The 6754-nt window shown below is 44.3% G+C and overlaps 1 long non-coding RNA gene across 11 annotated transcripts; it reads left to right on the top strand.

The window, feature by feature from the left end:
• The first annotated feature begins 406 nt into the window (after window positions 1–406).
• On the top strand, window positions 407–2679 carry LOC125802165 (uncharacterized). 11 transcript variants are annotated; one of them, XR_007439120.1, is made up of 3 exons: window positions 961–1122; window positions 1773–1860; window positions 2046–2679. It is a non-coding gene; the product is annotated as an uncharacterized LOC125802165 (long non-coding RNA). The 11 variants fall into 11 exon arrangements; XR_007439114.1 differs by lacking the exon at window positions 1773–1860 and adding an exon at window positions 1232–1307 and having other exon boundaries at window positions 963–1134; XR_007439117.1 differs by lacking the exon at window positions 961–1122 and adding an exon at window positions 1435–1663.
• Window positions 2680–6754: the final 4075 nt, after the last annotated feature.

Raw genomic sequence — 6754 nt, 5'->3', positions numbered from 1 at the left:
ACTGGAGGAGCAGGGGAGAGAAGGGGTTCCGTGCGCAGAGCTGCTCGTGTGTGAGATGGAACTCTGGGCCCCCCATTCATTTCTATGGGAAAACTTCGTACGAGATTTGTACGAAAACCGTACGACGTATCGTCGAAACGTTAAAATTTTCGGAAAGAACGCGGTAAGTTCTATAGACCGTCCGATTTTTGTCTTTGTATGTCAAAAATTGTTACCTACACAGTCGTTCAAAGTTGTCCCCCATTCATTTCCTATGGGAAAAAAAAGCGTACGTTTACGAAGTTTTTACGAAAACCGTACGATGTATCGCTTAAAAAAGCACAAGCAACCTATTCGGGTATAGGTCCTACGATACTGCAAAATTTCGTGGTTCTACGTCAAAAGCCCTAGGAGGAGATAGTGATTAAATTTTGAGCGCGGAATAATAATAATAACTAGAAAAGGAAAGTTCGATAACGAACTTTAAGTTGGCTTGGAAAAGTACGTTAAATAGTTAAATAACGTTGAATAGTTAAAATGGTTGCTAAGATATTTCTGTCTAAAGCGTGTGAAGAGTGGTTGCTATGCTGTTGACTTTCGGCTAAATGTTGAAGTCCAAAAAGTTTTGGCTAACATGGTGAAAAGCTTATAATTATATTATAAAGTAAAGTGTTGCTAAGTGGTTGCTAGGTAGTTGCTAGGCAGTTGATAATGTAGTCCACATCGTTGCTTAGTGCTTGCTAATTGGTTGCTAGGCAGTTGCGAACATATTCAAGGTGGTTGCTAAGCTGTTGCTAACTTGTTGCTAGGCAACTCCTAACGTATTCCAAATGGTTTTTAAGTGGTTATTAGGCAGTTTCTAATATTTTCCAGGTGGTTGCTAACTGGTTGCTATGGTATCCGGGGTGGTTGCTAAGGTGTTGCTAGGTGGTTGCTAAGGTGTTGCTATGGTATCTGGGGTGGTTGCTAAGGTGTTGCTAGGTGGTTGCTAGAGGGTTAATAGGTGGTTGCTAAGGTGTTGCTATGGGATCCGGGGTGGTTGCTAAGGTGTTGCTATGGTATCCGGGTTGGTTGCTAAGGTGTTGCTAGGTGGTTGCTAAGGTGTTGCTATGGTATCCAGGGTGGTTGCTAAGGTGTTGCTAGGTGGTTGCTAGGGTGTTGCTAGGCGGTTGCTATGGTATCCAGGGTGGTTGCTAAGGTGTTGCTAGGTGGTTGCTAAGGTGTTGCTATGGTATCCTGGGTGGTTGCTAAGGTGTTGCTAGGTGGTTGCTATGGTGTTGCTATGGTATCCAGGGTGGTTGCTAAGGTGTTGCTAGGTGGTTGCTAAGGTGTTGCTATGGTATCCTGGGTGGTTGCTAAGGTGTTGCTAGGTGGTTGCTAGGCAGTAGCTAAGGTGTTGCTATGGTATCCTGGGTGGTTGCTAAGGTGTTGCTAGGTGGTTGCTAAGGTGTTGCAATGGTATCCGGGGTGGTTGCTAAGGTGTTGCTAGGTGGTTGCTAGGCGGTTGCTTAGGTGTTGCTATGGTATCCGGGGTGGTTGCTACGGTGTTTCTAAGTGGTTGCTAAGGTGTTGCTAGGTGGTTGCTAAGGTGTTGCTATGGTATCCAGGGTGGTTGCTAAGGTGTTGCTAGGTGGTTGCTAAGGTGTTGCTATGGTATCCAGGGTGGTTGCTAAGGTGTTGCTAGGTGGTTGCTAGGTGGTTGCTAGGGTGTTGCTAGGTGGTTGCTAAGGTGTTGCTATGGTATCCAGGGTGGTTGCAAAGGTGTTGCTAGGTGGTTGCTAGGGTGTTGCTAGGTGGTTGCTAAGGTGTTGCTAGGTGGTTGCTAAGGTGTTGCTATGGTATCCAGGGTGGTTGCTAAGGTGTTGCTAGGTGGTTGCTAAGGTGTTGCTAGGTGGTTGCTAAGGTGTTGCTATGGTATCCGGGGTGGTTGCTAAGGTGTTGCTAGGTGGTTGCAAGGTGGTTGCTAAGGTGTTGCTAGGTGGTTGCTAGGGTGTTGCTAGGTGGTTGCTAAGGTTTTGCTAGGTGGTTGCTAAGGTGTTGCTATGCTATCCAGGGTGGTTGCTAAGGTGTTGCTATGGTATCCGGGGTGGTTGCTAAGGTGTTGCTAGGTGGTTGCTAGACGGTTGCTAGGCGGTTGCTAAGGTGTTGCTATGGTGTCTGTGGTGGTTGCTAAGGTGTTGCTAGGTGGTTGCTAAGATGTTGCTATGGTATCTGGGGTGGTTGCTAAGGTGTTGCTAGGTGTATCTGACTGGTCGCTAGGCAGTTGCTACCATTTCTAAAGTGGTTGCTAAGCAGTTGCTAATGTTTTCCAGGTGGTTGCTAAGGTGTTGCTATCTGGTTGCTAGGCAGTTGCTAACGTATTACACATGGTTGCTAAGTGGTTGCTAGGCAGTTGCTAATGTTTTCCAGGTGGTTGCTAAGGTGTATCTAACTGGTTGCTAGGCAGTAGTAGATAAAAAGAAAGAGTGTTAAATGTAGAAGTACAGAAAAAGGGAGAGCCTGAAATAGAGAAGTAGAGAGAAAATCAGCGTGAGAAGTAGAGAAAGAACACCCGAGAATATGAGAAAAAGAGTGACAAGTAGAGAGAAATATTGAGCGAGAGAAAGAGAATTAGGGAAAAAGAGAGATCGAGAAATAAAGAAGTAGAGAAAGAAAGAGGATGTAGTAGAGAGATAGATAGAAAGAGAAAGCAAGACAGAAAAGTAGAGTGAAAGAGAAGTAGAGAGAAGAGCGAGAAATAAAGAGTAAGAGAGAAATAGAGAAATAGAAAAGTAGAAAGAAAGAGACATAGAAAAGTAGAGAGAGTGAGAAATAGAGAAGTAGAGAGAGAGTGAGAAAGAGAGAGTGAGAAATAGAGAAGAAGAGAGCAAAAGAGAGTGAGAAATAGAGAAGCAGAGAGAGAGTGAGAAATAGAGAAGTAGAGAGAGAGTGAGAAAGAGAGAGTGAGAAATAGAGAAGTAGAGAGAGTGAGAAATAGAGACGTAGAGAGAGAGTGAGAAAGAGAGTGAGAAATAGAGAAGTAGAGAGAGAGTGAGAAATAGAGACGTAGAGAGAGAGTGAAAAAGAGAGTGAGAAATATAGAAGTAGAGAGAGTGAGAAATATAGAAGTAGAGAGAGACAGTGAGAAATAGAGACGTAGAGAGAGAGTGAGAAAGAGAGAGTGAGATAGAGAAGTAGAGAGAGAGTGAGAAATAGAGTGAGAAATAGACGTAGAGAGAGAGTGAGAAAGAGAGTGAGAAATAGAGACGTAGAGAGAGAGTGAGAAATAGAGACGTAGAGAGAGAGTGAGAAAGAGAGTGAGAAATAGAGGAGTAGAGAGCAAAAGAGAGTGAGAAATAGAGAAGTAGAGAGCAAAAGAGAGAGTGAGAAGTAGAGAAGTAGAGAGCAAAAGAAAGAGTGAGAAATATAGAAATAGAGAGAGAGTGGGAAAGAGAGTGAGAATTAGAGAAGTAGAGAGCGAAAGAGAGAGTGAGAAAGAGAGAGTGGTTGCTAAGCAGTTAATAGGTGGTTGCTAAACCCTGGCTGGGGTGCCGGGGTGTCCAAACTTTTGACTGATAGCTGCTCCATACAGCAGCTCCTCCATACACTCACAGTACTGGAGGAGCAGGGGAGAGAAGGGGTTCCGTGCGCAGAGCTGCTCGTGTGCGAGATGGAACTCTGGGCCCCCCATTCATTTCTATGGGAAAACTTCGTACGAAAATTGTACGAAAACCGTACGTCGTATCGCTTCGCAACCTGCTATTAATTTAAAGATCTCGGTAAGATCTATAAGCTCGCCGAATTTGGTGTTCGTATCTCAAAAATTGTGGCGGTTACGGACGTTTAAAATTTCGCCCCATTCATTCCTATGGGGAAAAAATGCGTACGTTTACGAAGTTTTTACGAAAACCGTACGATAAATCGCTCCAAAAAGCACAAGCACGCTAAGTTGGCATAGGTCCTACGATCCGTGAAAGTTTCGTGATTCTACGTTGAAAGCTCTAGGAGGAGTAGCGTACAGAAAAAAAGGCGTAAGAATAATAATAATAATAATAATAACTAGAAAAGGAAAGTTCGATAACGAACTTTAAGTTGGCTTGGAAAAGTACGTTAAATAGTTAAATAACGTTGAATAGTTAAAATGGTTGCTAAGATATTTCTGTCTAAAGCGTGTGAAGAGTGGTTGCTATGCTGTTGACTTTCGGCTAAATGTTGAAGTCCAAAAAGTTTTGGCTAACATGGTGAAAAGCTTATAATTATCTTATAAAGTAAAGTGTTGCTAAGTGGTTGCTAGGTAGTTGCTAGGCAGTTGCTAATGTAGTCCACATCGTTGCTTAGTGCTTGCTAATTGGTTGCTAGGCAGTTGCGAACATATTCCAGGTGGTTGCTAAGCTGTTGCTAACTTGTTGCTAGGCAATTCCTAACGTATTCCAAATGGTTTTTAAGTGGTTATTAGGCAGTTTCTAATATTTTCCAGGTGGTTGCTAACTGGTTGCTATGGTATCTGGGGTGGTTGCTAAGGTGTTGCTAGGTGGTTGCTAAGGTGTTGCTATGGTATCTGGGGTGGTTGCTAAGGTGTTGCTAGGTGGTTGGTAGAGGGTTGCTAGGTGGTTGCTAAGGTGTTGCTATGGGATCCGGGGTGGTTGCTAAGGTGTTGCTATGGTATCCGGGTTGGTTGCTAAGGTGTTGCTAGGTGGTTGCTAAGGTGTTGCTATGGTATCCAGGGTGGTTGCTAAGGTGTTGCTAGGTGGTTGCTAAGGTGTTGCTATGGTATCCAGGGTGGTTGCTAAGGTGTTGCTAGGTGGTTGCTAGGGTGTTGCTAGGTGGTTGCTATGGTGTTGCTATGGTATCCGGGGTGGTTGCTAAGGTGTTGCTAGGTGGTTGCTAGGGTGTTGCTAGGCGGTTGCTATGGTATCCAGGGTGGTTGCTAAGGTGTTGCTAGGTGGTTGCTAAGGTGTTGCTAGGTGGTTGCTATGGTGTTGCTATGGTATCCGGGGTGGTTGCTAAGGTGTTGCTAGGTGGTTGCTAAGGTGTTGCTATGGTATCCAGGGTGGTTGCTAAGGTGTTGCTAGGTGGTTGCTAGGTGGTTGCTAGGGTGTTGCTAGGTGGTTGCTAAGGTGTTGATTTGGTATCCAGGGTGGTTGCTAAGGTATTGCTAGGTGGTTGCTAAGGTGTTGCTAGGTGGTTGCTAAGGTGTTGCTATGGTATCCGGGGTGGTTGCTAAGGTGTTGCTAGGTGGTTGCAAGGTGGTTGCTAAGGTGTTGCTAGGTGGTTGCTAAGGTGTTGCTAGGTGGTTGCTAAGGTTTTGCTAGGTGGTTGCTAAGGTGTTGCTATGGTATCCAGGGTGGTTGCTAAGGTGTTGCTAGGTGGTTGCTAAGGTGTTGCTATGGTATCCGGCGTGGTTGCTAAGGTGTTGCTAGGTGGTTGCTAAGGTGTTGCTAGGCGGTTGCTAAGGTGTTGCTATGGTGTCTTGGGTGGTTGCTAAGGTGTTGCTAGGTGGTTGCTAAGATGTTGCTATGGTATCTGGGGTGGTTGCTAAGGTGTTGCTAGGTGTATCTAACTGGTCGCTAGGCAGTTGCTACCATTTCTAAAGTGGTTGCTAAGCAGTTGCTAGGCAGTTGCTAACGTTTTCCAGGTGGTTGCTAAGGTGTTGCTATCTGGTTGCTAGGCAGTTGCTAATGTATTACACATGGTTGCTAAGTGGTTGCTAGGCAGTTGCTAATGTTTTCCAGGTGGTTGCTAAGGTGTATCTAACTGGTTGCTAGGCAGTAGTAGATAAAAAGAAAGAGTGTTAAATGTAGAAGTACAGAAAAAGGGAGAGCCTGAAATAGAGAAGTAGAGAGAAAATCAGCGTGAGAAGTAGATAAAGAACACCCGAGAATGTGAGAAAAAGAGTGACAAGTAGAGAGAAATAATGAGCGAGAGAAAGAGAATTAGGGAAAAAGAGAGATCGAGAAATAAAGAAGTAGAGAAAGAAAGAGGATGTAGTAGAGAGATAGATAGAAAGAGAAAGCAAGACAGAAAAGTAGAGTGAAAGAGAAGTAGAGAGAAGAGCGAGAAATAAAGAGAGAGTAAGAGAGAAATAGAGAAATAGAAAAGTAGAAAGAAAGAGACATAGAAAAGTAGAGAGAGTGAGAAAGAGAGAGTGAGAAATAGAGACGTAGAGAGAGAGTGAGAAAGAGAGTGAGAAATAGAGGAGTAGAGAGCAAAAGAGAGTGAGAAATAGAGAAGTAGAGAGCAAAAGAGAGAGTGAGAAGTAGAGAAGTAGAGAGCAAAAGAAAGAGTGAGAAATATAGAAATAGAGAGAGAGTGGGAAAGAGAGTGAGAATTAGAGAAGTAGAGAGCGAAAGAGAGAGTGAGAAAGAGAGAGTGGTTGCTAAGCAGTTAATAGGTGGTTGCAAAGCCCTGGCTGGGGTGCCGGGGTGTCCAAACTTTTGACTGATATCTGCTCCATACAGCAGCTCCTCCATACACTCACAGTACTGGAGGAGCAGGGGAGAGAAGGGGTTCCGTGCGCAGAGCTGCTCGTGTGCGAGATGGAACTCTGGGCCCCCCATTCATTTCTATGGGAAAACTTCGTACGAAAATTGTACGAAAACCGTACGTCGTATCACTTCGCAACCTCCTATTAATTTTAAGATCTCGGTAAGATCTATAAGCTCGCCAAATTTGGTCTTCGTATCTCAAAAATTGTGGCGGTTACGGACGTTTAAAATTTTGCCCCATTCATTCCTATGGGGAAAAAATGCGTACGTTTACGAAGTTTTTACGAAAACCGTACGATAAATCGCTCCAA

Source organism: Astyanax mexicanus, chromosome 5 (assembly GCF_023375975.1).
Source record: "Astyanax mexicanus isolate ESR-SI-001 chromosome 5, AstMex3_surface, whole genome shotgun sequence".
Taxonomy (NCBI): Eukaryota; Metazoa; Chordata; class Actinopteri; order Characiformes; family Acestrorhamphidae; genus Astyanax; species Astyanax mexicanus.
Note: the sequence above shows the minus strand (reverse complement) of the source record. Positions and strands in the feature narration are given on the sequence as shown.